A 24970-nucleotide genomic window follows, 5' to 3' on the forward strand; every position below is an offset into this window, starting at 1 on the left:
CATTAAGAGTTGGATAAGTTGAGACGTGGGGTTGCCCGAGGTGTGCTAGGGCAGTCCATGAAGTTGCGATGATCACTGCGCTTGGACGGCTTTAGTGGTCAGTCTGCCTTCGGCTGTGGTGAGGCGAGCACGCCTTGTTTTCGTCTCGCCTGTTCTGCTGCTTCGTGTCCGAATTCACTGACCAGCATCGCGCTTATCTATCGTCAAGCGACGATTAAATTAACGTTTCCTTTTGATCATGAACGACCTAAAGCGTATGTAGTTGAACGGATTGTATGGGACGAAATGCGTCTCCCACTGCAAGACTTCTTCGAAATTCATTTTTCAGTCCTTAGTAGTATTATGTACTTAAAGCTACCGAATTAAGAGCTATGCGCCGACGTTGTGCAGTGCCATGGTACTATCTATCTCAAGTTCCGGCACTCTGATGGCCTCATAGGCTGATCACGCTGGTTTTGGCCTCCGAACGTTGCAGGTTTTCGAACTCCCATTTCAGGTGCCGCAGGACGTTACTGTGGCCGCCTTCAGACCTTACGACAACGTCGTCAGTCACGCTGCTGAAGCGTGGAAGACGTGCGAAAGATACTGTGTCCTCAACGGTGTCCATCAGGTGAACTGAGGAAGGACGTGCCTTCGTACTAGGTAATTGCTGGCTGTCGAGGTGTCGTCATGCACGATGGCCAGCCGCGCACCTGTTCAGGTTGTGGCCAGTGACGTCATGTCTGCTCTGAATGTCTACGACGTAGACTGGTTCAGACGCCGGTCGGAGACGTCGCTCTCTCTGCGGCGGGCCGGCCGCTGTGGCCGAGCGGATCTAGGCGCTTCAGTCCGGAACCGCGCTGCTGCTACGGTCGCAGGTTCGAGTCCTGCCTCGGGTATGGATGTGTGTGATGTCTTTAGGTTAGTTAGGTGGAAGTGGTTCTAAATATAGGGAACTGATGACCTCAGATGTTAAGTCCCATAGTGCTTAGAGCCATTTGAACCTTCTGCCAGCGCCGCCCACTGTGTTACCTGTGTCTCACGCGCCCGCGGCAGGGGCTGCCTGCTGGGCCCACCCTGAATCGGCACCGGAGTCCAGTACTCTGGACGGTGCGATGGACGTTTAGCCCGTCTCTTCTACACTGCCGCCGGAGGCAGTAGCAACAGACGATGGCCGTCAGCCGACGCCAGCCGTCCGCTTTTCTGCCGTCTCGCCACGTGTCGGGCAATAGCCGCCCGCCATCCGACATGGAGCAAAATTTTAGGAAACAACGGTCGCCGAGGAAACCGAAGAGACAACGCTGTACTTCTGGTGAGGACTGCCTTCATCGGATGTGTGCCCAGGATGACGACCCTGTTACTGACGGTGGGGCGCCCTCTGACATCCTGCCACCTGACTGACGCCACGACTCTACCCGCCTCCGTCTCCAGTCAGCATCCACCCACGGACACTGACCTTCCCCTGCCTGCGTCTGATGCGGTTGTCTCCCATTATATGTCTGACGCTACCTGTGGGTGCACCTCTGATAGTGTACCACTGAACTGCCTGGTGAGACTTCTGTGCCCTGGGCGGACGACGTCGATGCTGAGAATGGCCGTTCTGGAGTTGTACAGAGCGATGGACCCCTCTTGGTGGGGTCAGCTCCCCTCCACGGGGCCTAGCAGGGAGGTCCCTGTGTTTCCTCCTTCCTCTGTGCCTCAATCGCCCGTCCTCCTGGTGATGGTAGGTTTTCAGACTTGTAGCCTCCGTGAATGTCAATATCTTTCGCGTACACCACAAACTGGCTTTACTCCATGACATGCTGTGTGCTACGGAAGTTGACGTTGCTCTCCTTCAATGGGTGCACGTTGCAACCATCTGTCTTTGCATGAATCGACTTCATTTACTTCCGGTACGATGGACGTGGAAGAATTATGGGCAAATTTTAAACACATTGTAAATCACTCATTGGAGAAGTATGTGCCGAAAGTGTGGGTTACTGACGGAAAAGACCCACCGTGGTTTAACAGCGCAATTTGGAGAATGCTCAGGAAGCAAAGACAGTTGCACTCGCGGTACAAGAAAGATCGGGAGAATGCGGACAGGCAAAAGTTAGTAGAGATTCGTGCTGCCGTAAAAAGAGCGATGCGCGAAGCATACAACCACCACCACCGTCATTCCTTAACAAAAGTTCTTGCTGAAAACCCAAGGAAATTATGGTCGTACGCAAAATCGGTAAGCGGGTCGAAGGCTTCCATCCAGTCACTCACTGATCAGTCTGGCCTGGCAACGGAAGACAGCAAAACGAAAGCTGAAATTTTAAATTTAGCATTTGAGAAATCTTTCACGCAGGAGGATCGTCCAAACATACCGCCGTTTGAGTCTCGTACAGATTCCCGTACGGAGGACATAGTGATACACATCCCTGGGGTTGTGAAGCAGCTGAATGGGTTGAAAATAAATAAATCGCCAGGTCCTGATGGGATTCCAATTCGGTTTTACAGAGAGAGCTCTACTGCATTGGCTCCTTATTTAGCTTGCATTTATCGCGAATCTTTTCCCCAACGTAAAGTCCCGAGCGACTGGAAAAAAGCGCAGGTGACGCCTGTATATAAGAAGGGTAGAAGGACCGATCCTCAGAATTACAGACTAATATCTTTAACATCGGTTTGTTGCAGGATTCTCGAACATATTCTCAGTTCTAACATAATGAATTTCCTTGAGACAGAGAAGTTGCTGTCCATGAATCAGCACGCCTTTAGAAAGCATCGCTCCTGCGAAACGTAACTCGCGAACCATGGATGAAGGGTATCAGACGGATGTTATATTCCTTGACTTCCGGAAAACGTTTGACTCGGTGCTCCACTGCAGACTCCTAACTAAGGTACGAGCATATGGGATTGGTTCCCAAATATGTTAGTGGCTCCAAGACCTCTGAAGTAATAGAACCCAGTACGTTGTCCTCGATGGTGAATGTTCATCGGAGGTGAGGGTATCATCTGGAGTGCCCCAGGGAAGTGCGGTAAGTCCGCTGTTGTTTTCTATCTACATAAATTATCTTTTGGATAGGGTGGATAGCAATGTGCGGCTGTTTGCTTATGATGCTGTGGTGAACGTGAAGGTGTCGTCGTTGAGTGACTGTAGGAGGATACAAGATGACTTGGACAGGATTTGTGATTAGTGTAAAGAATGGCAGCTAACTCTAAACATAGATAAATGTAAATTAATGCAGATTAAATATTTGGGCGTAACATTGCAGAGCGATATGAAGTGGGACAAGCATGTAATGGCAGTTGTGGGGAAGGCGGATAGTCGTCTTCGGTTCATTGGTAGAATTTTGGGAAGATGTGGTTCATCTGTAAAGGAGACCGCTTATAAAACACTAATACGACCTATTCTTGAGTACTGCTCGAGCGTTTGGGATCTCTATCAGGTCGGATTAAGGGAGGACATAGAAGCAATTCAAAGGCGGGCTGCTAGATTTGTTACTGGTGGGTTTGATCATCACTCGAGTGTTACGGAAATGCTTCAGGAACTCGGGTGGGAGTCTCTGGAGGAAAGGAGGCGTTCTTTTTGTGAATCGCTACTGGGTAAATTTAGAGAACCAGCATTTGAGGCTGACTGCAATACAATTTTACTGCCGCCAACTTACATTTCGCGGAAAGACCACAAAGATAAGATAAGAGAGATTAGGGCTCGTACAGAGGCATATAGGCAGTCAAAAAATTGTTCAAATGGCTCTGAGCACTATGGTACTTAACATCTGTGGTCATCAGTCCCCTAGAACTTGGAACTACTTAAACCTAACTAACCTAAGGACATCACACACATCCATGCCCCAGGCAGGATTCGAACCTGCGACCGTAGCAGTCACGCGGTTCGGGACTGAGCGCCTAGAACCGCACGGCCATAGGCAGTCATTTTTCCCTCGTTCTGTTTGGGAGTGGAACAGGGAGAGAAGAAGCTAGTTGTGGTACAAGGTACCACGCACGGTATGGTGGATTGCGGAGTAGGTAAGTAGATGTAGATGTAGATGGTTTTACAGCACATTTCTCCCACCCTTCCTCTACTGGCAGTCGGGTGGCGATCCTCCTACATGATGGAATCCACGCAGCTGCCTGTCTGTCTGGTGCCAGACGTACGGCTCTTAGGCTCAATGTCGTCAGGATCATCAGTGTCTATGCGTCATCTGGTTCGGGCCGCCGCCGTGAACGTTCCACTTTCTTCTCTGAGACACCACATGTCGTTTCTTGGGTGATAGATTGATCATGGGAGGCGATCTCAATTCCACCCAGGCACCCACAGACCAACTACCACGTCATTCGCTAGAGACAGTCCTCCAGCAGCTTAGCCTTGTGGATTCTTGGGAGAATGTACACGGTGATCCTACGGGGTTTACACATTTCACTAGCCATTCGCCCAGCCTCCTCGATCCCGTTTACATGTTTCGCGATCTTGTCAGTGGGGTGCAGACTGCTGAAGTCTGGCCCGTTGCGTTCTGTGACCATGACACACGTATCTGTGCCATCAACCTCTGCCGCCGAAGGATGTGGCGCGCCCGTGGACCATGGAAACTGAACACGATCCATTTTACTTCACCCGATCGCCAGTAGCTCATCGAGATCACGTGGACAGCTTGTTCTTGACACCGTGATGCCTATCAGTCTGTCCTGTCATGGTGGGTGCTCTGTGCAAAGCTTGGCCCCCGCAGGGCTTGATTGGTTACGGAAGGGAGGTCGCCGCGTGGCGGCGACGAACGCGGAATTTCTATTTCACTATTCTCCATGTGCTATGGTGACAGAGCGCCAGGCAATGATGAATTGTGGCAAGGCACAGCTCACATCCTTGTGTCGCCGTCACCTTGAAAGAGCTATGGTCAGGATGCGCACACACAACGGGTTAGAGCAGGATGCATCTATCTATGTACCATGTGATAGCGGAACGGTGTACCTCTATTCCACGTTCCTTGCTTGCACAGGATAGAGTAGCATGGAGGGCTGCATCAAACCAGTCTCAGGACTGAAGACCACAACAACAACAACACGCTTTCCTTGGTTCCTGAGGTGTGGGAAAGGTACATGGTAGTCAAGCCTCTGGTTGCTACCCCTGCCTACTGTGGCCCAACCTCTCCCTTTGGGCGACAGAAGATTCCTTTAGGAAAAAGATGTGGTCAGAACATTTGCCTAGTAAGCAGATGACTCGGGTTCAGTTACGGTCCGGCGCAAATTTTCAGCTTTCCCCATTGATTTTAATCAATGGCCACTCAGAGCTTGTGTTGCATTTATGTTTCCTTTTTACATTTGTCTTTTTTTTTAAGTTTTAACATTTGCAGATGTATAAGACTTGAAACTGTTTGTACATTATTGTTGTAGCGTTATTGTAAATTCATACAATAATGATGGAGTGTAGAATTTTGCGGGTCGAGAAGTACGATATTTATCTGCCGATATCGGGCAAGTGATTCAAGTACTACGTCTGGTCTGCATGGGAATATACTTAATCGATGTAGGAGTACAGGTCGTAGACGCATGGTTGACGCCATACGAGGTTTGGGTCTGGCTGTGAGTCGTGCACGGATAGCCAAATGGCATGGCGACTGCTCGTGATAAGCGGGAAGTCCGGGTTCGAGAACCGGTCCGGCACAAATTTTCATTGTCGTCATTCCATTCTACAGCTGGTGGTTGTCCTTATTCGCAATTTCAAATTCATTTAATATATAATGTCATAGTGTCTGACTTTTTGAAATCCTTGTAATTATGTCATAGTGTGTCTGCCATATTGAGTCATAATTACAGCGACAAAAATGGGGTTACTTCAGTATAGAGGTAGCCACGTTATGACTGTAGCAGGCATTGTGTGTTACAAATTATGTGGGTAAAAGTAAGGGAAAACCATCTGGTGGGCTTATTGTGTCTTAAATTACTATAGCCATTAAGATAAGGTGACATAACTATAGAGGCCGCCATGTTTTGATAGTGGTATACATACTGGGTCATAAATTATAGCCATTAAGATAACTGGTTAATAAAGGAAATATGGAAACAATGCAGGCATTCCTCATACGCCCAGCCAATATTTGGATAACCCTGCCATTTATACCTCAAGCTATTGGCTTCGAAAGGAGGCGGAGAGTGGGCGAGTTATAGTGGGAGATCGGGCAACAACGCAAGGTAGCTCTGCCCCCTACTGGCGCATTAATGTTCGGCTAAACGAATTATAGAAAAACTATACTGAATTCACATTAGTAGCTGTTACGACCAATCGCAACCAGCAGAATGACCAAAGTAAATCAGTTTTGCGTGCTATACTTGCAGCTCCAGTCCACTCCACAGCTCTGCATGTCAGGTGATGTGAAATCTACGAGGTCCTGGAAGATGAATCACAAAGAACACGGCTTGCTCATTCACCCGTTGCTGAAAGTACAGAGTCAAAGATGATACTATCGCGATTTTCACCTGAAAGGAGTTCGTAGGGCCGAACGACCTACGATATTCACTGCCTGGCAGAAAAAGTGAATCATCCAAAAGACTTAGTCAATGTGATTTTGTACACGTACGCCATGGACAGGTATGTAAATGATTAAGAGTTGCAATTGCCTGTGATAGGTAGAACGACAGTAAAGCGCGTTAGTGTTGTTCGTGTTTAGTGTTGTTACTAGATCTCATGGCATATACCCGAGACGTGAAAAGCATGAGATACTGAGTGACCGCTGTGAAGGACACATACTTGAGTGACACACCAACGTCACCACCTGACAGGGTTTGAAATGGGCCTCACTACGAGTCTTCGTTTGGCCAGTTGAACAAACTTTCCAGATTTGTGACGCATTCGGAGATGACAGTGGCCTGCTGTTTGTGTGGGAACGTGAGGGCAGGTGGACTCATCATAAGAGTTCCGGTCGACCACTACTGACCACCACAGTGCACCGAGCTCGTCGTAGCGCCATCGCTTCGCTTCCTGCCCTCTGAGAACAAGTAATGGGCTCCCTGCAGCGTTTTGTGTCATCCCACATCATTGGCAGCAGACTAGCAAAAGTTGGGCTAGGGAATTACTACCGCAGTACGGACTACCGTTAACACGAAAACACTGACGGTTGCGTTTGGAGTGGTGCCATGAACAGCTGTGAGACACTGAGTTCGCCGGCTGGAATGGCCGACCGGTTCTAGACGCTACAGTCTGGAGCCGCGTGACCGCTACGGTCGCAGGTTCGAATCCTGCCTCGGGCATGGATGTGTGTGATGTCCTTAGGTTAGTTAGGTTTAAGTAGTTCTAAGTTCTAGGCGACTGATGACCACAGTAGTTAAGTCCCATAGTGCTCAGAGCCATTTGAACCATTTGAACACTGTGTTCAGCAGTGAACTGTAGTTGGTGAGGCGTAGGTGCATCACTACTTCTGGTGTGGTGGTGCAGGCGCTGTCGAGTACGACTTCAGGCCGCGACTGCGGGTGACAGAGGGAGCTCTGACGGCAGAGTGGCAACTCACGGACGTCTCGTGTCCCCCATGTGTTATCTCTCACTCGACAGCACCGTGGTCCAATTTTTCAACAGAGCAATACTCGTCCACAGGTGGCACCTCTACGATCTGTCTGCGCACCTGAGGCAAGCAAGATTGGCAGAGCTGTCTTTGATGCCACGTATTTGGACCCAGTTTCGACGGCAACTCAGCCCATGTACCCAGGCCAGACAGGGTGCGGTGCCCTAGTGGTAGATTGAGAGCAGTTTACTGCGAACTTGATTTTGCAATCACTGAAGCAACGTCGGATACGTTCTGAACCCTCGAAATTTCATTTCATTTCTTCCTACCTGTCTGGGTGCTTTATTACTTTCTTTCTTTCTTTCTTTCTTTCTTTCTTTTTTCTTGCCACGTAGCTTCACGGAGAGGAAAACGATTAAGCATCAACCTGTGCACACTATAAAGGTGTGTCAAATGATGAGAGGAATTAAAAGTGGACTAGTCTCCTTTACAGCTTACGACAGCTGAATTTCTGTATCTAATAGTTTTTGTAATACAACTTTTACAAAAATAAAAATGTGCTGCCCCAAGACAGTGCAACATTAGAAATATACCAGAGACTCCTAGTTTGTGGTATAATCGATTATAATAAAATTTCCAGTAATGGTAATCCAATGTTAAACGGGCTATCCAATCTCTAAGAGCGAAGGTGAAGGATAACAATATAAATGGCCCCAGATGTTTAAGTTAACCAGTATTGGTATGCAATTTCACTGATCAAATACACTCCTGGAAATTGAAATAAGAACACCGTGAATTCATTGTCCCAGGAAGGGGAAACTTTATTGACACATTCCTGGGGTCAGATACATCACATGATCACACTGACAGAACCACAGGCACATAGACACAGGCAACAGAGCATGCACAATGTCGGCACTAGTACAGTGTATATCCACCTTTCGCAGCAATGCAGGCTGCTATTCTCCCATGGAGACGATCGTAGAGATGCTGGATGTAGTCCTGTGGAGCAGCTTGCCATGCCATTTCCACCTGGCGCCTCAGTTGGACCAGCGTTCGTGCTGGACGTGCAGACCGCGTGAGACGACGCTTCATCCAGTCCCAAACATGCTCAATGGGGGACAGATCCGGAGATCTTGCTGGCCAGGGTAGTTGACTTACACCTTCTAGAGCACGTTGGGTGGCACGGGATACATGCGGACGTGCATTGTCCTGTTGGAACAGCAAGTTCCCTTGCCGGTCTAGGAATGGTAGAACGATGGGTTCGATGACGGTTTGGATGTACCGTGCACTATTCAGTGTCCCCTCTACGATCACCAGTGGTGTACGGCCAGTGTAGGAGATCGCTCCCCACACCATGATGCCGGGTGTTGGCCCTGTGTGCCTCGGTCGTATGCAGTCCTGATTGTGGCGCTCAGCTGCACGGCGCCAAACACGCATACGACCATCATTGGCACCAAGGCAGAAGCGACTCTCATCGCTGAAGACGACACGTCTCCATTCGTCCCTCCATTCACGCCTGTCGCGACACCACTGGAGGCGGGCTGCACGATGTTGGGGCGTGAGCGGAAGACGGCTTAACGGTGTGCGGGACCGTATCCCAGCTTCATGGAGACGGTTGCGAATGGTCCTCGCCGATACCCCAGGAGCAACAGTGTCCCTAATTTGCTGGGAAGTGGCGGTGCGGTCCCCTACGGCACTGCGTAGGATCCTACGGTCTTGGCGTGCATCCGTGCGTCGCTGCGGTCTGGTCCCAGGTCGACGGGCACGTGCACCTTCCGCCGACCACTGGCGACAACATCGATGTACTGTGGAGACCTCACGCCCCACGTGTTGAGTAATTCGGCGGTACGTCCACCCGGCCTCCCGCATGCCCACTATACGCCCTCGCTCAAAGTCCGTCAACTGCACATACGGTTCACGTCCACGCTGTCGCGGCATGCTACCAGTGTTAAAGACTGCGATGGAGCTCCGTATGCCACGGCAAACTGGCTGACACAGACGGCGGCGGTGCACAAATGCTGCGCAGCTAGCGCCATTCGACGGCCAACACCGCGGTTCCTGGTGTGTCCGCTGTGCCGTGCGTGTGATCATTGCTTGTACAGCCCTCTCGCAGTGTCCGGAGCAAGTATGGTGGATCTGACACACCGGTGTCAATGTGTTCTTTTTTCCATTTCCAGGAGTGTACAAACGAAAAAATTGTTTGAAATTTATTTTGAAGGTATGGTGAAAACACGTTAGAGATACAAGTTATAATAACATTCCTTACATCTGCACAGGTAGTGTACTTTATAGTGTGCAGCTTGCTCATTTCAAGGTCCGCCCCTGGTAGCTGAGTGGTCAGCGCGACGGAATGTCATACCTAACGGCCCGGGTTCGATTCCCGGCTGGGTCAGAGATGGAAAACATGTTTGGTCTTTGAAACACTTTACCAATGATACATTGTCTAAGAGAAAATAGAACGCATTTAAGCTCTCTTTCATCTGTTAAATAGTTTGAATCGATTGAAACTGCAAGTTTTACTGCTACCAGGCACTATGTATTTTATTTCCACTAGTCTCTTCGGAGGGTTAAACCTCCTTCATCGGTTGGATTAATGTGACTTAATGCAAGGCGTATTTGTTGTGTGTTTACGAATGTGGTACAACGTGTGGGAGACCGGTGGCTGCAGGCTCCTTTTCTATCGAGTGACATCACGTAGAACATCGCATGCACTTTGTAAACACTCAAACAATAAAGATGGCGTCTCGAATCTGAGAAGTGCGTCAATTCTAGTCGCCATCTTTGGTTATTACAGTGTTTAAAAATTGTCTATAATGTTTTACATGACGTTACTCGACAGGAAAGAAGTCTGTGATGATTTATGGGACACAAGTTACCTCATAGTCGTACAAATGAACATACATGTCGTATTAATTCACCTAAATCGAGCTGTTTCGGAGGCTCAAATCTCTGAACCATGCAATGGAAATAAAATAAATTGCGACTGATAATAGTATCGTTGTAGTTTCAGTCGATATCAGTAAAAGTTACGATAGAGCCTAATCTGAGATGTTCGCGTTTAATGAATCGATTGGTGCCACCGTAAAGTTCTACGAAATTATCTTTGGCATCGTTGAAACGGTACACTAGTTTACGCTCCATAAGCAGCAGGTTTCGCTGCTCGCTCGCACCGGGAAATACAAACGGAGGCCGCTCCGCAGCCAATTTTATTGCACGACGCGGCCGGCCGCGGGTGCAACGGAACCCATGTGGACGGGTGGAAAGAAATGTGTAGGCTTCATAATATACATTTATATGTGTCGTGTATTATGCTTTTGTTGTACGTGAATGTGAATCTGCATACGAACTTTCCTAATCCTCCTCACACCTTTCCATAAAGCGTGGCCAAATTTTCGTTGGGAAATAGTTCTGTAATACAGTAGTGCCAACCTTACTCCTGGATACGGGATCAAAGAGACAGCACAGGCAGGGCAAAGTCAAAGACGTTCCAGTGTCACAAGATTTGGGGTGGAGAGGCTGGTCACGACCATGTGGTTCGACCATCCCCTCCACCGGGGCCCAGGAAGACATCTGGGTGCCCACGATATTCTGGGAGTGTTACAGAAGACGGGTAAGTGAGCAGGCGTGCCCTCAGTGCATCTGTCTCGATGTTCACGGTTGGTAGAGAGGTATTTGAATATTTTCACTAATTCTTTTATTTCCAGCTGCGGATTGTGTAAGGAAATGAATGTTCTCGTTTAATTTCGGAAATTTGACCCCCTGTGTTAACGTATCTGGTCCCCAGTTTGCCCGTTATCCTCCTCACATGGTGGATGTCCCATGTAAAATATTGAGACTTTGGTGGTATACATTTGGCCAAAGCAATTCAGTGTTGCCCGTAGAAATGTGCGTGCAGATTAATATACAATATACCCGGGCTATAAGTTGTAAAATTGTAATATCTGTAAATTGGATCAATTGCTGCAATCGCTGTTACGTCGAGTGATAATGTTTAAAATAAATAGGTAATCAATTGTCATCAATCTTTAACATACCCTAAAAATCACAAAGGAGACAAGTTAAAGGAATTCATTTAAAATAAAAGATATGCAGGGTGTTACAAAAAGGTACGGCCAAACTTTCAGGAAACATGCCTCACACACAAAGAAAGAAAATATGTTATGTGGACATGTGTCCGGAAACGCTTACTTTCCATGTTAGAGCTCATTTTATTACTTCTCTTCAAATGACATTAATCATGGAATGGAAACACACAGCAACAGAACGTACCAGCGTGACTTCAAACACTTTGTTACAGGAAATGTTCAAAATGTCCTCCGTTAGCGAGGATACATGCATCCACCCGCCGTCGCATGGAATCCCTGATGCGATGATGCAGCCCTGGAGAATGGCGTATTGTATCACAGCCGTCCACAATACGAGCACGAAGAGTCACATTTGGTACCGGGGTTGCGTAGACAAGAGCTTTCAAATGCCCCCATAAATGAAAGTCAAGAGGGTTGAGGTCAGGAGAGCGTGGAGGCTATGGAATAGGTCCGCCCCTACCAATCCATCGGTCACCGAATCTGTTGTTGAGAAGCGTACGAACACTTCGACTGAAATGTGCAGGAGCTCCATCGTGCATGAACCACATGTTGTGTCGTACTTGTAAAGGCACATGTTCTAGCAGCACAGGTAGAGTATCCCGTATGAAATGATAACGTGCTCCATTGAACGTAGGTGGAAGATCATGGGGCCCAATCAAGACATCACCAACAATGCCTCCCCAAACGTTCACAGAAAATCTATGTTGATGACGTGATTGCACAATTGCGTGCGGATTCTCGTCAGCCCACACATGTTGATTGTGAAAATTTACAATTTGATCACGTTGGAATGAAGCCTCATCCGTAAAGAGAACATTTGCACTGAAATGAGGATTGACACATTGTTGGATGAACCATTCGCAAAAGTGTACCCGTAGAGGCCAATCAGCTGCTGATAGTGCCTGCACACGCTGTACATGGTACGGAAACAACCGGTTCTCCCGTAGCACTCTCCATACAGTGACGTGGTCAACGTTACCTTGTACAGCAGCAACTTCTCTGACGCTGACATTAGGGTTATCGTCAAGTGCACGAAGAATTGCCTCGTCCACTGCAGGTGTCCTCGTCGTTCTAGGTCTTCCCCAGTCGCGAGTCATAGGATGGGATGTTCCGTGCTCCCTAAGACGCCGATCAATTGCTTCGAACGTTTTCCTGTCGGGACACCTTCGTTCTGGAAATCTGTCTCGATATAAACGTACCGCGCCACGGCTATTGCCCCGTGCTAACCCATACATCAAATGGGCATCTGCCAACTCCGTATTTGTAAACATTGCACTGACTACAAAACCACGTTCGTGATGAACACTAACCTGTTGATGCTACGTACTGATGTGCTTGATGCTAGTACTGTAGAGCAATGAGTCGCATGTCAACACAAGCACTTAAGTCAACATTACCATCCTTCAATTGGGCCAACTGGCGGTGAATCGAGGAAGTACAGTACATACTGACGAAACTAAAATGAGCTCTAACATGGAAATTAAGCGTTTCCGGGCACATGTCCACATAACATATTTTCTTTCTTTGTGTGTGAGGAATGTTTCTGAAAGTTTGGCCGTACCTCTTTGTAACACCCTGTAGAATGCAGGGACCCACACATCAGCGTGTGAGCCCTCCAGCCCCTTGCCTAGTACCGTACAGAAAGGGCACGCTCTCTAGGTAGCGCTCTCAAGCTCCCCTCCCCAGTTATCCGTTGCACAATTTTCATTCAGGGCTTGACGACATCAACTTTCATCTGGCGTCCCTAGGCAAGGAGGTTTGACGGTAATCTTTCATCGTAAAGTATCGATAATGAAGTTAAGTCGCCTATTTCATTCATGTTCAGTTTTGGAAGCTGGACTGTTACGTTTGTCACGCCGCACGTAGCCAACATCTCCCGCAAGAAAGCACTGGAGACGGACATTGAGTAGGTGAGCACGTGGTGCATGCTGGTCAGTCAGCACTCTCCAGCCGCGTTGGAAATTGTACGTCCTTCTTGACGGTTGCATGCACGTTCGCTTTCGTGTCCGGTGTGGGGAAGGCCTTAGCAACACGCCTCACTGCTGTGAGTGAGGAGTCTGGTGTGTGAGGAGATGTGTGTCTCTGTAACTGGACGCTGCCGCCGCCCCCTGTGGCGGCTTACTGACAGGCCGGCGCGGCTGCCCGCTCTCAGGGCGGCTGCCACCTCCGAGGGCGGCTCGCTGCCGACTCACCGGCGTCCACGGTGGCACGAAGTGTGGCAGCGAGCGAGCTGTGCTCCTGCGGCGAGAGCAAAGCGTGCTCCAGCCGGCTTCGCGTTCGGCGTGGAATATGGTGGCCGAAGGCAAGGAAACGTTCAAAAAATGGTTCAAATGGCTCTGAGCACTATGGGACTTAACATCTGAGGTCATCAGTCCCTTAGAACTAATTAAACTTAATTAACCTAAGGACGTCACACATATCCATGCCCGAGGCAGGATTCTAACCAGCCACCGTAGCAGTCGCGCGGTTCCGGACTGAAGCGAGAAGAACCTCTCGGCCACAAGGAAACATTCTTACTAAGCATCTACCTGACGGTATGCACAGTGAGCACGAAGCAAAACGTTCAGCTCGGAAAAGCACTCCGTGCTCTGGCGGAGCTATTCTCCACTACGATCTTGTCCCACAGGCGTCAACTGTGTTGTTACCCAGCGTAATGCATTTCAGGAAGCCTTTGGCACCCGTAAGTACCCATCAATTCGTTTATAAAAATATAATAACTGTGTATAAATTGATTTTATACAAACGATATTCGTTATGAATTTCTGCTTTCATTCGATCCGAATAGGAAAGTTTCGAAGATAATTAACAAGAAATATAACTACGTAAATTTCCTAAAGTATTTACGATAATGCTTCAAATGGCTCTGAGCACTATGGCACTTAACTTGTGAGGTCGTCAGTCCCCCATAACGTAGAACTACTTAAACCTAACTAACCTAAGGACATCACACACATCCATGCCCGAGGCAGGATTCGAACCTGCGACCGTAGCGGTCGCGCGGCTCCAGACTGTAGCGCCTAGAACCGCTCGGCCACCCCGGCCGGCTTACGATAATGTTTTCACTAAATTTTGTTATGTTTGCGTAAAAACATGTGCAAGGTCAGTTTAAATAGTTTCATCCCCAGCACTGTAAATGATTAGATTGTTTGCCTACAATTGTAAACTGTCTCATTTGTCGACCTGACGCAGTGGAGAAGACAGGCGCGTTTGCGCAGTGATAGCGAGTGGCTGGAACATTGTAACTCATTTGCGCAACTGGGAACTGTATTACCGTGGACTTATAAATGAACTGATAACTGGTGTTATCCTGCTAGGAAAAAATTTCGCAATAGCACTCGAAACTAGTGACAGACACATTCAAACTCTACCCTTCACCTACATGCTGGGGGGATAAAAGGTGTAAGCTACTATCATTATTCTTTTTGGCTGGAAATACGTTCAACTGACGAGATGTTGATGTTGGACAGACAGGAGTTTAAAAAGTGTATTACCTGTAAGCATATAGCTGAGGACAGTATCTATCGTTTGACGACAGATTTCGCTACAGACGCCTGCTCAAAGACCACTCTGCAGCCCAGCTAACCGAAGGCAATATTTGCTACCACAACTGATGGAAAAAATTAATCACAGTTCCAATTACACTTCAAAATTGTCATGAAAAAACCAGCACTCATAGTCAACGGGTCATAATGCAACACATGTACCGGGGAAACTCGTCATCCCAAAAGACTGCAGAGGGGGCGGTAGTTGAACATGTGTTCTCATCCATAGCCGTCCACAAACTGACAAAAACTGAGGCCCTCTTACCTCCTCTCAAACCTCGCCTCCCTCCCTCCCTCCTCTATCCACGGAAAGGGGGGGGGTGGGAGGGGGGGCGTACACAGGCTTATTCCAACGACCAGCTGCTCTGTTAGTTGCCTCGTAGTTTTTCTGCAGCCAACAGCCACCCCCTCGTGGTTGCTGGCTGCACTCGGTCTTCCGCCATACCCCACAGACACTGAAACTAAACAATAGCTGATAGAAAAGCTTGAATGTGTTGGGCATGCACAGAAAATAATGGGAGCTCGGCTGAGAAATTATGCGAAGACTTCAGTGGAGAAAAACTGTCAGACGGAAAACACATAGGTGGTCCAGGTCGTCTTACAAAAAGTGAAATTCATTCTTTGACTCAATATTTTGGACTAGCAATAAAGAGAAATGTAGGAGATTTGGAGAACATGAGACGAGCTGTTTGGCAAACATGGTTTCGCAGAGTGTCACCAGATGAAACCCCACAGCATGGTTGTGTCCAAAAGGGAAGATTCGTGGTGTAAGTACTGGCTGAGCAATGCTACAGGCATACAATATACCCACAAGCATTCCTCACCACTTTCTGTAATGGAGGCAATTAGGCCTACGAGGGTTGGAGCTTTAATAGTGGCAACTATTTATTTACAGCTCGTACAAAATAGATATGTGTTTCAAAGTTTTGCAGACCTTCAGAGTAGTCACCACCATTGTGTATAACCCGTTGCCAGCGATGTGGAAGTCGTAGGATACTCTTAGCAGTGCCGGTTGTGATGACAGTTCGAGTGGCGCGGTCTATTGCCCCACGAATTTGTAGCATTTCTGAAGCGAATGCCGCGAAGTGTTTCCTTCAGTTTAGAAATCGAGTTGAACTCACAAGGGGTAAGTCAGAGGAGTGCAGTAGATGGTATAGCACTTAGCAGCCCCATCAGTCAAACAAATCAGTAACAGCTTGCACTGTACGTACTTGAGAATTGTCCTGCAAAATGATGGTCAGGTGCTGCAGAAAGTGTCATCACTTCTGTCTCTAAGCTGCTCGTAGGTTGCGTTCCAAAAATGAACAGCATAGAGACAGAAGTGATGACACATTTTGCAGGACCTGACCATCATTTTGCAGGACAATGCTCAAGAAGATCAATAAAACTTTGAAATACCTATCTATTTTGTATGAGCTGTAAATAAATAGTTGCCACTATTTAAGTTCCAACCCTCGTGTATATAGGGATCTGGCAAATAAAAATCCACTTAGAAAATGTATGCATGGTGTCTCTGAGAACGCAAATGAAAGCTTCAGCAGCAGTATATGGGAGGGAATAACAAAAACTGTATTTGTTGGGCTAGCAGTGCTGGAGATTGGTGTAATGGATGCAATAATAACATTAAATGATGGTGCAATTTCAAGGATCAATGTTACCAAGAAATTGAACATCCAGACAGGAAGGAATATGGCTTCAGCTCTAACTGCTATTGATAGGTGGCGGCTAACCGAAGCAGAGACAGCTGCAGAAGCTGCTACCAAGGAGACAAGGATAAAGAAAAGAATGAAGAGAGAGAATATGGAAGATAAGGAAACAAGAGGACAACTGGAGTATACAGCTGGAATGTCCTAAACGAGCATAGTGGTAAGTTGATAAATCTGTAAATTTTCTTTTGCAATTTACCGAAAACTTGAATTTTCATTATTCAGGTACATTTTTCTCCTAAATGATTGAAGTTAAACTAACAAAAATTGGTACAGATATTTAGAATGACCTCCTCTACCTCCCTTGCCTACTATTTTCTCAAAAATTTATGACATGATGATGATGTCGGTGATATTTGAGCTACATTTTTCAATATTTTTGTTGTAGTAAAATAGATTACTTGTCTTTTTCACAGATCAGCATCAGGGGAGGAAATTGGAGGCACAAAACACTTATGTGAATGTTGTCTGCACTCTGACTCTTTTTCCAATCTGTACAGTCAGTGGTTCCAAAGAAAATGGTACCGCAGTGAAATAGTGTTCCGTTTTTTATACTATTATAAATATTGTTGTCAGTACCGAAATATAATAAAAATCTCAAAGATTCTTTGGGAAATGCTTTGACTAATGATCCTAATTGTGTGTAAGACTTTGAGCTATGTCTCATATGTAAATCAGTTCCACTACGAGGGTGAAGATAATGCTAAAAATGCAGCCCGTTCAGGGGCGTGCCCCTTAATAGGAACGCCGCATATGTTCAGTGCCGGCATGCAGACTGTATTTGTTTTCGATGTACCAGAAGAGAGAGATGCGGTAAAAGTCTATCAGATAAAGTTAGCGGAGCTTTTATAGTTCGTAATTTTTCTGTATTGGATGATACAGAATAACGATGACAGAATGTATAGGTGATAGACGTGAATGGACCCTGAGAGACGCTCCAGACTGCAGTTCCTGTATGATGTTGAATCTTCCTAATTTTCCCGATAAGAAATTTCACCTTATGTTTTCGTACTGTCTTTCAAACTACCTGTGTTGCAGGAGCAGGCTTCGTTTCGCGCTGACCTTACACGTCGTACATGGTTGGCAGAGTTACGACATGTTCCCATTTCCACCGAGTGGTCAAAACATAGTCCTGTAGCATTAACGCAGCTCACTCTGTTTCTACACGGGTTGCAGAATGTGGTACATATACCTTTCTCTGACTTCTGCTCAGTTCCAACATAAATTGGGACGATCACATTTGCAAAACTGCAGGGATGGCAGTAGCAGAATCTGAGGAGCAGTTACGAGATCCATAGGGACTATCTAACTACTGTAACAGATAGGTTCGTAAAAAGTAATTCATCTCGAGAGATGAGACTGCAACGAATATGATTCACTAGAGGCTGTAATCATTAAATGACTTTTCCATAGGACCCAACGCAGGTATGTGGTTGAATGGAAAGACTTGATTCCAAATCGCAGACAGCATTTCTACCAGAAAGCGTAACACTAGAGATCTGAAGAGCCAGTGTACATCTACTGTATGTGATCATTCACAATCAGCCATCGCTTACAACGCAGTGGATATATCGCAGAACCTCTGATTTGGCATCGAGACAGAATGTGTTACAAATACTAGAGAAATTTCTAGCGGCGGCATGAGGGAGTAGTAAATACCGGCTTCATACCACGTTCCTTAGCCGAATCACTTTCTAAATTCTGTGATTTTATTACGAGCTTACACCGTCGGCGACGTGTAACAGCACTGTCGTGCTGTTAATACACACTCTGGTGATCACCGTCTATATTCAAATTCGCGACATCTGTGTGGAAAAACCACTGCATTCAGAGATAATGCCATACCTCGATTTATAAGGCTTGTATAGGTTTCTACATGGATATCGTTAGCGATTCTTGTGAGCACCTGTAGAACCAAGACCACATGTGACAGTAACATGGCTGTTGCGATCGTGTTTTGACATGTGGTGGCTTGTAAGACGATTATGCCTCTCTTTCTAAGACACAGTGGTAACATGCACAAGGAAAAAACTTATGATACCTGTCCACCCATCGCTGATTTTCAGTCAGTATTGTTTGGTATCGACAGCATTCAGTTATTGGTGAAGTATTATACTTAGTAGTAGGAGGGGATGCGTGATAAATTGGTCTTGAGCAGCAGGCTTATAAAGTATGTGGGGCGTTCTGACATGTGCAAAGAGAATGACTATGTCCTGTTGTCAGGGAAGGTGTGGATTTGATGCGGAAAACTGTGACGGACGTAAGGGGAATGAATGATTTTTTTTTGTGATGGAAAAATACAGGAGCCCTCTCGTATGACTAATAGTTTGCTGAATATGGTCTTCCGCCAGTACAATCAAAAAAATTTTGTGCAGATATGCGTAATGGGCTTCGAGCACTGTCCTGATTCTGACTTGGGCTGGCGGTCCTGTTATCTCCTACTGTTTGGTCGACTTTAAATGCAGTTGTGTTGACCAAGGAGCGACTCCTCAAGGCGGCCAGTGCCTGTTGAGTATGGTGGAAGGCCGAGGGCAACCAGAGACCACGAGAGGATGGCTGTTGGGCATAGAAAAACTGCGAGGTGCTCGGCAGCTGGCTGTTATAATAAGCCCATGTACCCCCCCCCCCCCCGGCCCCTGTAGATGGATAGAGGGAGGGAGGTAGGGAGGGGATGTCTGAGGGGAGGTAAGAGGGCCTCGGTTTTCGGCAGTTTGTAGACGCCTATTGATGAGAACACACGTTCAAATACCGCCACCCCTGTAGTGTTTTGGGATGACGACTTTCCACAGTACATTTGTTGCATTACGACGCATTCACTATGAATGCTGGTTTCTTCATGACAATTTTGAAGTGTAATTAGAACTGTGACGCATTTTTTCCATCAGTTGTGGTAGCGTATATTGGCTTTGGTTAGCTTGGCCACGGGGTGGTTTTTTGAGCAGGCATCCATAGTGAACTCTGATGTCAAACAACGATATACACTGCTCTCAGCTGTATGCTTACAGGTAAAACACTTTTTAAACTCCTATCCGTCCAACACCAGGATTTCATATTTTCAGCCAAAAATAATAATGATAGTAGCTTACAGCTTTTTTCCTGACTACTTATAGGTGAAGGGTAGAGTTTGAGTGCGTCTGTCACTAGTTTCGACTGGTATTGCAAAATTTTTTCCCAGCAGGGAAACGCCAGTTTTATAGTATCGTCAGTTTTTTAGCCTTTTTTGCGATTTTGGCCGTCCTTGTGTAGTTCTATGCATATAGTTGTGTAATTAGGCCCTATCTATATGATAAATTATGTAATTAGGACCTATCTTTACTTCATTTTCCCAACCAAAATAAATAAAGTACACTAAGGTGACCTTCCTCTCCTCCATCTGGACAGTTTCCATTTGTTGGGGGTGCACTTGGGCGTTCCATCCAGTAGAATCAGAATTTGAGTCCTGGAAAGGACACTACCATTTTTAATTTCCCATCAATTCCAAGTGCTTCTGGTGGTGTAATTGTGTTGGGGAGAGGACCAGGGTTGAGTCCCAGTAAGGGCACCCCCATTTTTGATTTCCCACAAATTCCTGGGTGCGGGGGGTGGGGGGGTGGGGGGGACGTGGGTCGTCGGCACAGCCCTGGGACAAAGAAAACCCACCAAAATTTCCAATTCCCGCTAAAATTCGAAATTCCCGCCAAAATTCGAAATTCCTGCTTGTAGGGTAGGTTAGGGGAGGGGTGAGGGCAGGGGGCTGGAGCCCAGGTGCAGGCTGAGAAACACACATGACATCACCTGAGGGTGGGGGTGGGCTTGTTTGGGTGTGGGGGGAATTAACTGATCAATTTAATTAATTTGCATATCAATTTGATATCAAAATGGCGCTGATGCCTCCACTATCCCTCTTGTAATGATTTTGTGTAATCCTTACATGACATTTTTGAGGGACGAAAATTTTCTTTTGGAAATATGATATTCTCCGGAATACGACACTATTAAATGAAAATATGCACAATACGTAAACCTAGTGATCTGTCTGTCCCTAAGATTTGCAGTAATTCAGAGCGCACATCTGGGTCAACCGACTTGTTTCAGGACTTAAAAAATATGAATTTTTCAGTTTAAATGCTCTTCAATGTGGACACCAAAAGCTTTTGCTGTTTCAGTCCTAGTTACTATTTTCTCACCGTGTGTTATAATTATCATCGGTGTAGCACCTCTAGATGTTCAGAACTGAAGGTGTTGCGTGTTTTTGACACTGAGAATGAGGCCGTTTGCAAAAAACGACGGAACAGAAGTTTTAAGAACGTTGTTTACCATTTATTGTGTTGTTCTATGTATGTTTGAATTAACTAAAATTCTTGTGTCCCCTGCAGAAAGAACTAACTCTGTTTGTTGTTTATTGGACTGAAAGCTGCTTAGCTATGCAGGGGGAGCGGTATTACGTGGTCTTGCTGAGGGCTGCGCCACTGCAGTGCATGCCGTGCTGCCGGCGGGGTTCTCGCAGGGGCCGTGTGGGCGGGAGTTGCGGTGTTCCTCCCGGTCTGGACCTGACAGCTCGCTTTCCCCACATACCCACTGAGCGATCTCTAGAGGAGACACTCAGTGCATTCGGAGTGCCGTGGCGCGAGTCTGTTAGGATCAAGACACTTTCTAGTGCCGTTAGGTACTCCCGCATGACAACTGAGTCGGAAAAAAAATTGCGCGAAACCTCACCAGGAGGCAGCCTCCCCGAAAAACGTTTAGCGGGGGGAGACCACGGCCATTGAGAATGGGCAGCACTGAGTCTGAAGTCTATCACTCTGAGGACCTGGCGAGATTTAATTAAAGCTAGCAAACTGAATTCGCTAATACACAAATTTGACGCGAGCGAGAGTACCGTCGCCCCATCTTTCTCAGTATTTGAACGTTTGGAATCAATATTGGAAATAAGAATAATCTTCACAAGGATTTAAAGTCACTTACTCTTGTACAAAAAGGTGTGCAGTATTCAGAAGTTATTTTCAATAGCTTGCCAGCAGCCATAAAAAGCTTAACAACCAATGAAATTCAGTTTAAGAGAAGCCTAAAGGATTTACTGGGAGCCAACTCCTTCTACTCCATTGACGAATTTGTCAGGAGAACCAAATGATTTTGTACGTGTGCGTGCGTGTCATATATATAACTTCTGCACCATTTCAGTGCAGTAATGTGTTCATTGTAAATAAGTATAGTAGTAATCTATTATATGTCTATTACCTTACAAATAAATAAAAACATTTTTTTAATTTTTAGATTCAGTGCATTAATGCGATCTTTGCAAGTGAGTGTTGTAAAGCGATCCCTTCATATAGCGTTCATTTTTTAAAAAAAGCTTATTTGTTTTAGTTGTAAATATTTGTCATGTATTATTCTTTTTCTGACATGTTCTATAACATGGAGAACCTCCTCACTTCGAATCAATTGGAATGACAGCAAATCTGATCTAATCTGATCTTAATGCCGTGCGTAGGCTCCAGTAGTTTGCATTTGGAGCACTATTACCGGAACTGGTCTCTGTTGAACTCCAACAGGTACCAATCAGCAGCTGGAGCCTCTGTCTCCAGCGGGACAGCGCCGGATCGAAACCTTAAAACGCGGTAAGAGGAACGTCACCACTTTTCTACAAACATACTGCGAAGAATACCGTGAAAGTACTTTTATAGAAAGGTATTGGATCCAATAATAAATGGAAAGTTCTGTAATGATGTCTATGCGATGTGAATCGATGTTGAGGTATGTGTGGCGGTGAAGAATATTAACAGACGGAACTCCGTGAAATTTTACTTTTTTGAATAATTATGCCCCAAACTTGTAATTAATGCTGAAAGACATTAAGAATAAATTTTCTTTGTGTAAATGAAACTGTAATGTAAGGAGAAAAGGCAGTGGTATTTTTCAGGAAGATAATGCGCCTTGTCACAGCGCCAGGGTGTGATAGAGTAGTTCGCGAATGACAGTGGAGAATTCCAGAAGAAACTTATCCTTTCGTACCTTTAAACCGCCAGATCCGTGTGACAAGCTTGTTGAGCTTTGGATAATACGTCGTATCCTTACCTTGAAAGCATCGAATATCACACTTTGTAACCATAACATCCATGACGTTACAATGCACAACCTAGTATTAGGTCCACGAGCACCACACATCTCACAGAGCAGGGAAGGAAGGCGCACAGCCGATATTCTGAACCAGCGTTGCCACGTCTTCTGCTTAACATCACTAGACCAGCGACTGGTAAATGGTGCTCGGTCTACTGTTGCAGAACTACAATTTGAATTGTGGCTCTAACGCTTTCTTGGACGACAAGAGACAGTGCTGTGTTGGGTTGCACGACTCACATGTCTCTTCCAGTTGACTCATACGTTGTGTGCACAGCCGATCCTCTTCTTTGTGTCATCAGCTGGTCGCTCTCACCGTTTAACTCTTCTCCGAAGACTGTATCAGGTTAAAGGGAATAATATTAACCAACTCTCTATTCTTGAAATAGATCATGTACTCGTAGAATCATTTCAGCTCAACAACAATGTATTTTCAACTCTCATCCTCAAAGTAACAATTATTCTGTACAAGCTCCAGCAAGCCAACTGGTTCCAAGATAAATGTCAGAATCGACAAAACACCCATACGATTACAAACGTGCTGCCTCATGCAGAGCCAAGAGATGAAGTAAGAGTCTCTATACAATACACGCTTCATCTGTCTCTGTAACAGTCCTCATGACACCACAAACCACGGAACGTTATACAAACACTCTTTGACTTTTTGATATAAATTCCAAGGCGCTGCTGGTAACCACTTGTGGGGGCCGCTCGTGTGACGCAGCCCCTGGCTTCTCGTGACAGCTCTCCCTCCTGCACACACAGATATGTGTGGCGCAGTAAAAATGCTCTCTCACCCTCGTCATTAAAGTATCGGATGTTCGAGACGGTGGAGGGCCAAGTGTTTCTAGAACTTACCCCGAAATTCTCGAAGCACCACATGGCTTGTGCATTTGTGGTGCAGAATTGAAAATCAAACATAGGCGAAGCGGCACGTAGAGTTCTCCAATATTTTATGACAACCATTGCCACGGGCTGCCACTCGGTTCTCTTGTCACTTCGGACTTGCTTGGCTGCAATGGATGCGTCAGCGCCACCTGTCGTGGCTGTACTCTCTTATAGTGCTTTGTGGTTCCTGTCTGAAGGAACAGAGGGTGGTATGACAGGTGGGTGGCCGGTTTCCTCTCGCTACAACGCAAAATGCACACGTGAGATGACCATATAAAACAGATAGTAGGAAAAGCAGACACAAGACTCAGATACATAGGAAGAATCTTAAGGAAACGTAACTCATCCGCTAAAGAAGTGGCTTATAAGGCGCTTGTTCGCCCGATTCTTGAGTATTGTTTATCTGTCTGGGATCCCTATCAGGTAGGACTGAAAGACGAGATAGAGAAGATCCAACGAAGAGCGGCGCGTTTCGTCACGGGATGGTTTAGCTAACAAGAGAGCGTCACGGAGATGCTAAACAAACTCCACTGGCAGACGTTACGAGAAAGACGCTCTGCATCACGGAGAGATTTACTACTGAATCGGGACAGCATTTGTCAGGAGGAGGCAGACAACACATTACATCTCCCCACATACATATCGCGTATTGACTACAAGGAGAACATTCGAGAAATTAGAGGCAATACAGAGACTTACAGACAATCATTCTTCCCACGCACTATTAGCGAGTGGATCAGGATTGAAGGGATCAGATAGCGGTACCGAAAGTACCCTCCGCCACATACCATTAGGTGGATTGCGGAGTATGATCTAGATGTCTTTAATTACACTTTATTACAGGAAAGCCTGCGATGGTGTACTCAACGACGAACCTGGGTACACGAATGGCAAAATGTCATTTTTTCGGATGAATCCAGGTTCTGTTTACAGCATCACGATGGTCGCATCCGTGTTTGGCGACATGGCGGGGAACGCACGTTGGAAGCGTGTATTCGCCATCGCCATGCTGGCGTATCACCTGGCATGATGGTATGGGGTACCATCAGTTACACGTCTCGGTCACCTCTTGTTCGCATTGGCGGCACTTTGAACAGTGGACGTTACATTTCAGATGTGTTACGACCCGTGGCTCTACCCTTCAAAATGGTTGGTTCAAATGGCTCTGAGCACTATGGGACTTAACATCTGAGGTCATCAGTCGCCTAGAACTTTGA

Source organism: Schistocerca piceifrons, chromosome 6, assembly GCF_021461385.2.
Source record: "Schistocerca piceifrons isolate TAMUIC-IGC-003096 chromosome 6, iqSchPice1.1, whole genome shotgun sequence".
Lineage (NCBI taxonomy): Eukaryota > Metazoa > Arthropoda > Insecta > Orthoptera > Acrididae > Schistocerca > Schistocerca piceifrons.